Here is an 8,574-nt window from a genome sequence, read left to right on the forward strand (position 1 = left end):
GATCTTTACTCTCGCAAGGATCCTGGAGGGGGCCTGGGAGTATGCCCATCCGGTCTACATGTGTTTTGCGGATCTGGAGAAGGCGTATGACCGGGTCTCCCGTGAGAGACTGTGGGAGGTGCTCCGGGAGTACGGGGTGGGGGGGTCCCTTCTTAGGGCGATCCAATCCCTGTACGTCCAAAGCGAGAGCTGTGTCTGGGTCCTCGGCACGAAATCGAGTTCATTCCATGTGGGGGTTGGTCTCCGCCAAGAATGCGCTTTGTCACCAATCCTGTTTGTGATATTCATGGACAGGATATCGAGGCGTAGTCGGGGTGGGGAAGGTGTGGTTTGGTGGGCTGGGGATCTTATCGCTGCTTTTTGCAGATGATGTTGTCTTCATGTCATCATCAGTCCGTGACCTTCAGCTCTCACTGGATCGCTTGGCAGTCGAGTGTGAAGCGGCTGGGATGAGGATTAGCACCTCTAAATCTGAGGCCATGGTTCTCAGCAGGAAACCAATGGAGTGCGTACTCCAGGTAGGGAAGGAGGTATTGCCCCAAGTGAAGGAGTTCAAGTACCTCGGGGTCTTGTTCACGAGTGAGGGTACAATGGAGCGGGAGGTTGGCCGGAGAGTCGGGGCAGCAGGGGCGGTATTGCACTCGCTCTATCGCATGGTTGTCACGAAAAGAGAGCTGAGCCGGAAGGCAAAGCTCTCGATCTACCGGTCAATTTTTGTTCCTACCCTCACCTATGGTCATGAAGGCTGGGTCATGACTGAAAGAACTAGGTCACGAGTACAAGCGGCCGAAATGGGCTTCCTCAGAAGGGTGGCGGGCTTCTCCCTTAGAGATAGGGTGAGGAGCTCAGTCATCCGTGAGGAGCTACTGAGATGCAGGAGTGCGCTGACATGACGACTCTGTTTCTCTCTCACGAGTATGTTTGGGTCTCAAGTGTGTGCGTTATGAATATGATGTGTGTCCTCCAGTGTTTTCCCACAGATATCTGTGATAATATAGAAACTGTTGTACTGATCAAGTGTATCCTGCTGTAATACAGCTCAAGTCTTAGTTGCTAATTCGAAAACGTCATGTTAGAGCCAGCAACGGAGGCTTGCGCTGCCTTTCTCTCTCTCTCTCTCTCTGTGTGTGTGTGTGGTGTGCACGTGCGTGTGTGTGTGTGTGTATGTGTGTGTGTGTGTAAGTGCAGGGGAGATGAGGGAGAGTGCGGGCTCTTTTTAAACAAAATTTTAAATTTTAAAAGACATTGTTTGACGTTCTTAACCAATTTACATGAACTTGTTATTTTGTGTTGGTATCCTGTAGGTCTCTTTGAAATAACTGAAATAATTGGCGAAGTGATATGGAACCATTATGCGGTCAAGACCTGGAACTACTTTATAGCCGTGCATTTACTGGAAAATAATTGCACACCTTAGAACGTCTGCGAACCAATCAGAGTCCAGCATTCAAGAGACCCGTGGTATAACTGGTGATAACAATGTAATGTCTCAGTAGGAATTTCTACTGTTATGTTCTGATTCATGGGTAAAATATTGTGTTTGAGTGTTTTATGAAAGGTTTATTTGTAGTTAATATGGAACACTGCTCAGATATTTCTCTTTGTCCAATCGTCTTAAATGAGCAAGGTCAAGATCACGCTGCGCTAAAATGATGGATTGCACCAATTCACGGCTTTTCTCTATTTTTAATTGGAAGAAAATGACCTGTTTATGCAGAACTAACATTACTGTAAAGGTGATGTATTGATGATTATGTGTTGTGGCACTGCATAAAAAGTATAATTAGCATGTCAGGTGAGCTGGAGCTGTTAAAGGCTCAAAGTCATGAAGACCTTGAAAACAATTGATGACTGCTCCACAAGCAGCCTCAGGATGCTGGCGGTGGGCAAACGGGTAGACTGCTTGACTTTCTGCAGTACTGATGTACCCCAACAGAGGTCAGTGAAAACAACAACACAAGGACACGTGTTCTGTCACTGGAGATCAGACGTGGCTTGACCAGGATTACACAGCATGAGGAGCAGCACACCTGGAGGATGTGATAAACTGTTTTAACTACAGTATCTTTGACACACAGCAGGTTATATACAGAAGATAACTGCTAAATAGCCACATGTAGAAGGTCTGACAATGACAATAAATAAAGTTTCTATATTTTGGTGGATTTATTAATAATTTACCTATTTTAATCCAAATTAGCACCAATTATTCATTGTTAGTTATTTTTACACTGTGTATATGAGGAACACTACTGGCAACCGTTTTGTACAGTGAACCTGTATTGCAATACTGCCCTCTTCTGACACAATGAGACTGAAACGAATGTTCACTAGACTTTTGAGGTCTTATGCACTCTGTTCTGACAAGTGTGTGTGTGTGTGTGTGTGTGTGTGTGTGTGTGTGTGTGTGTGTGTGTGTGTGTGTGTGTGTGTGAGCGTGTATTTATCACTTTGTGGGGACCAAATGTCCCCATAAGGATAGTAAAACCCTAAATTTTTGACCTTGTGGGGACATTTTGTCGGTCCCCATGAGGAAAACAGCTTATAAATCACACTAAATGATGTTTTTTGAAAATGTAAAAATGCAGAAAGTTTTCTGTGAGGGTTAGGTTTAGGGGTAGGGTTAGGTTTAGGGGATAGAATATAAAGTTTGTACAGTATAAAAACCATTATGTCTATGGAAAGTCCCCATAAAACATGGAAACACAACGTGTGTGTGTGTGTGTGTGTGTGTGTGTGTGTGTGTGTGTGTGTGTGTGTGTGTGTGTGTGTGTGAGTGAGTGAGTGAGTGAGTGAGTGAGTGTGTGTGTGTGTGTGTGTGTGTGTGTGTGTGTGTGTGTGTGTGTGTGTGTGTGTGTGTGTGTGTGTGTGTGTGAGCGTGTATTTATCACTTTGTGGGGACCAAATGTCCCCATAAGGATAGTAAAACCCGAAATGTTTGACCTTGTGGGGACATTTTGTCGGTCCCCATGAGGAAAACAGCTTATAAATCATACTAAATGATGTTTTTTGAAAATGTAAAAATGCAGAAAGTTTTCTGTGAGGGTTAGGTTTAGGGGTAGGGTTAGGTTTAGGGGATAGAATATAAAGTTTGTACAGTATAAAAACCATTATGTCTATGGAAAGTCCCCATAAAACATGGAAACACAACATGTGTGAGTGAGTGTGTGTGTGTGTGTGTGTGTGTGTGTGAGAGAGAGAGAGAGAGAGAGAGAGAGAGAGAGAATAAACAAATACAATAAAGTGGTGATCCTAAAAGACAGGGAATGTTTTCTTCAATTAAATGTCAGGAATTGTGAACAACATGAGTTTAAATGTATTTGGCTGAGGTGTATGTAATCTTCTGATTTGAACTGTATTTCATTTGCTATTAATGGAGAATATTCCTGCTGGCATTATAAACCGTTTTGCATCTATTTCACCATGATGTGCGTGACCGCTCGAAGCAGCCTGTGTGAATTCCCACGGTACACTAAATATACGTGAGGAATTGCCAAGCCCAGAGTCTTTTCTTATTATAACCTGATCATTCATGTGATTCAGTGACTAATAATAACTGTTTCTGTAGAGTTCCAAACACTGCAGGAGAGACAAACCATACTTTAAGATTCACACCTTCACACCAGATTTAACTGAATGCTTTTTTTGGGTGAATCCCATGAAAGCATTATGGGGGAAAATAAATGAAAGAATTTATATTTTGCATAAAGAAAATGTGACACAATAACACACATAATGTGTTATTGCAATTTCAAGGAGATATGATTCACAAATGCATATAATGTATGTGTCAATGGATATCATTTATTAAAGATGAATGCAATCAATGAAACCCTTTTATATTTTGTTGCCACACATTTCTCTAGTTTCAAATGTGTATTTAAAAAAAAAAAAACATTTCCCATCAGCGGGGTCTTGGGAGTGTGTGATCATACACTTCTTCATTTGCTCTGGTCAAATCGATTGAACCCTGACAGTGAAAATGAGCACAGCAATAAATCTATCAAAAACATTTGTCCCATTGTTTTCCCAACACAGCTGGGAATGTTGCAGTTTATATAATGATGATATGGTTGAAATATATCAGAGCATCATTTGTCATTACCAGCAGCTGTTGTACCGGGAATCATGGAGCAGTTCTTCATTTCTGGATCACAGCGTTTGGAGCAGTTCGCTGATTAACACCAGAGCAGTCAAATCTGACTCTGAGTTTGTCCTGACCTCTGATTGGCTGTGAAGGGGAGATGTTGTGCCGGTCATCATGACTAACCAGCCTCCAGCTGTGGAATAAGCCAATCAGGAGCTCACGAGGCGGTGTGCTTTTGTGTTGCTGGGTGGCCATTTTCAGTTTTAGGATGTCAAGATTTAGGTCTGTTTTATTTGCAGAGGCTTTTGTGTTTTGCTCGCTAATTGTGTTAGATTGTCTGTTCACAGTGCAGCATGCCAGAAAAATATATTAAAATGACCACGCTGTAAAAAAGAATAAAATATGTATAAAATATGGCAGAAATAATGATTAAAATGGTCTCACTGTAAAAAATAAATCTATTAAATTTACAGTATATTCCAGAAAAATATATTAAAATTACCACAATGTAAAAAAAAATAAAATAAATAATAATATTTCTGTTAAATTTATGGTAAAAATCTGCCATACAAATATCATAAAATGACGAAACTGTAAAAAGGGTTCAGACCCATATATGCTGTTGTAGTGATGGTAGATTTAGTATCAGGAGAGCTGTGAGTGTTTCTGGAGCTGGTGTGTGAAAAATGGTCTCGTGTGCATGAATTTGGGTGTTCGGAGCTTCAGATGAGCACTGAAGGGAGGGGTGTGTTTGTTTCAATATCAATAGTGTTTTATATTCATTTTATTCTTATGAACATAATGTTGTATGAGAGAAAATAACTCATATTCAGGGCATTCTGGGAAATTTAGAATCTACTCATAAAAGGGTTAACCAGGGACTTAAAAAAGAACAAAAACAATTTTTTTTTAATGAAATTTAGACCTAAAAACGAATGACATTTTTAGCACAAGATAAACGAAAACCAGAAAACCAAAGTGATTTTCAATTGTTCTGGAGTGAAAACTTTATTTATAAATGCTTGAAAATGGTTATTACCAGGTAATTTTAGTCTGATCATTTATTCATGAAACCAAAGGCCAAAGGGTGTATCACAGTATATTTTATAAATTACACCACTTTAACACCCCCCCCCCAAAAAAAAATTCATTTTGCCCGTAGGGGTGTGTGTGTGTGTGTGTGTGTGGCTGGCTTCCTGTCCAGGGTGTTTCCCTGCCTTCGGCCCGAGACAGCTGGGATAGGCTACAGCACTACCCGTGACTCTGCATTGGACAAGCATCTATGAAAGATGGATATATGGATGTATAAAGCACTACATATACTGTACATGCACAGCTAATTCAGATACAAGGAAAACATTATTAGATGTAAAAAGTACATTTCTCAGTTGTTTCCAAGTCTTCATTGAATTATTATTAGATATGATGCATTAATACAGATCTGATGCTGCTGGGGTTTGACTCAGATGCAGATCTTTAAAAATATAAAATATTGCTTAACATTGAATTAACTATATACTTGTTACGATTTCTATTCTGATACATCACACATTTGTGGTTTATTTTTGTGAGGCAAATTTTTGTGTAAAAAAAACAAAAAGATGTTTTTTTTTAGACCAGATTGCTTGTTTCTCTTGTGAGATCTGGCAATACTGCAATTGGTATCTCACCTGCCCCTTAGAGCAGATTACTGTCAATTTAAAAATAACATTATTAACCATTTGTTTATTTTGTTCTAACCATTTCAAACGAGGCTGCAGAACTTTTGTTTTTGGAGAGTCGCGTGGCGCCATGTGAGGGTCGGACGTGTGAATAATAATAATACATTTTATTGTAGGCTCCTTTCACGACCTTACAAACAGAACACAAAAAAGTAATCCTTGAAAGAATCAACAATAACAACATTATGCAAACATTACTATGGTATACAATAAAACATTGGAAGATAGAGTATGAACTCAATGCATGCACAGTCATTAAAGCCTGTTTAAAAAGGTGAGTTTTAAGATGAGATTTAAAAGTATGAAGACTTTCACTGTCAAAAATGTCCAGAGGAAGGGAATTCCATAAGTGAGGAGCAGTATAACTAAAGGCTCTAGACCCCATAGTGTTCAGACGAATATGTGGTATGACAAGAAGAGTGGACGAGGAAGATCTGAGGGTACGAGAAGGTGTATAGATATGAAAAAGGTCAGAGAGGTATGAAGGAGTAAGACTATTTAAGGCCTTGTATGTAAGGAGCAAGATTTTGAAATAAATTCGGTACTTAACCGGAAGCCAATGCAAATGTTGAAGAACAGGTGAAATGTGTTCAATAGAGGGGGTTCTAGAAATGATACATGAAGGAGTTCTGGACCAGCTGAAGTTTGGAAGAAAGACCAGAGAGGACAGCATTGCAGTAATCAATATGGGATGTAACCAGTGCATGAATAAGAATGGCAGTGCTGTTCAATGTGAGAGAGGCATGAAGACAATTAATATTACGTAAATGAAAGTATTCAGAGCGAGTTATGTTATTAACTTGGGCTTCAAAGGATAAGATGCTATCAAGGACGACACCCAGTCTATTACCCTGTGGTGAAGGAGAATCAGTGGACTGAACGAAAGTCACAGAAAATCTGGAGATATTAAAAGACACCTCCGTGCTCAAGCCTATACCCCTGACAGTGCCACAGTCCGGGACTCAGTTTGGACGGTGCGGTGGGAGAGATTCAGCATCAACTGTCGAGCATGTCGGCAATCCTGGCAAAGGTCGTTGCTGTCTTGGAGGTTCTTGCTAAACATCCATCGATCACTGCCATGGAGACTAAATTCTCTGAGTTGGTTACAAGAGTTGGGGATGTCAAGGAACAGATCGATTATCTGGAGTCATCAGAGAGGGAATTAACACACTGGCAATCAAGACAGACTTGGAGTGCATTTGGGAAAGGTCGGAAGACCTTGAGAATTGTAACCGGCATAACAACATCCAAATTGTTGGAATTCCTGAAAACAAAGAAGGCCGAAATATGGGGAAATTCCTAGAGAGCTCCTTCGTGTCTGCTCGACATAACAGGCCATAAGCTAGATATTGTGCAAGCTCACGGAGTTCCGGCTCTGAGATCCGCTGAGGGAGACAGGCCCTGATCAATTCTGGCCAAATTTCTGAGATCATCCGATAAAAATCTTACGTGAGGAATAAAAGAAGAACTTTCTTGGAAGAACCACGACATTTTCTTGTTCCCAGACTTTGTGAATTTGACAAGAGAGAAATGTGATCGATTCAAGAAATGCAAGAAACTCTTACATCAATGGCAGGTCACTTTTGAACTGATGTCCCTGGCCAAATTGAGAATAGATACTAAGGATGGCCGCAAAATATTGACATGTCCACAGCAAGCCTTGCACTTCATAAAGTCAATGGAATGAGCAAGTCATTGTGTGATGCTCTTGATGCAGCCAAGTGGACCTGACTCACTGAACATTCACTTGACCATCCGAGGAAACTGGGCACCTTCTTTGTTTCTTTTTGTGTTGGTTCCGTTTAGCGGCTGGAGTTTGTTTTGTGGAATAACACGCCTTTGCTACAGTTATGTGGATGAATCTACAAGTTATTTGTGCTTATGTCTCCTATTGGCTGGAGTTTGTTTTAGAGATTATCTTCCCCTTCTGTCACTCACTCGAAGTTGTGTCGATTGTAGTGACACAAGGGGTCTCTTCTGAGAGCCTCACGTACCTCTGAAATTGAGAAAATGAAAGAAATTTGCATGCCCCACCCCCGGACATACAAGTATAAAGTGGAGCGGGCGAGCGAATGTCAGACAGATTTTTTTCTTCTGAGCTGAGTGGTTGTGCAACAGCAAAGCTGAGTTCACCACTATTCCACTCACCTCTACTGGCGATAAGCACTGCTGTTGGATCTATGGCACATTCCAGTGGCTTTCTCCTCTCTGTCCATCTAAAAGAGTTTATTTCCTCTAAAAGAGTTTGAGTTTCCACTCATAAAGGAGCAATACACAGCAGGCGTTGAACGTCCTTTTCAGGACGCGTCTTTTTCAAGATGCCCTTTCGCTTCTGTGTAGTTCCTGGATGCGGTCGATTTCTCTCCACTTCTGACGGTCATAAAAACTGTCTCGTGTGCCTGGGCTGCGAACACACGCAGGCAGCATTATGAATGGTTCATGTTCTCAGTGCGAGAACACAGCCATGGCAACATTGCGGTCGCGGCTTTCTTTTCTCACGAGAGAAAGCCACTTCAGCCGCCCCCCACGTCGTTCCTTCTTCCCACGGGATTGAGGACAACCCGGCTGGCATTGAAGGCGATTCGGGGATGATGATGGGCTCGGTTTCACCAGGTAAAACTCCACAAACCACCCGCCCCACGGCACGTTTGCTTGCTTCCATCTGAGCTCGGAATGAGTATGGCTCGCCTCGCAGCCAGCCATCAGTCTCCTTCGAGTCCCCAGAATTGGATGACGATTTTGCCGCTGCATCAGAGACCGTCACAG

This window comes from Xyrauchen texanus, chromosome 45 (assembly GCF_025860055.1).
Source record: "Xyrauchen texanus isolate HMW12.3.18 chromosome 45, RBS_HiC_50CHRs, whole genome shotgun sequence".
Taxonomy (NCBI): Eukaryota; Metazoa; Chordata; class Actinopteri; order Cypriniformes; family Catostomidae; genus Xyrauchen; species Xyrauchen texanus.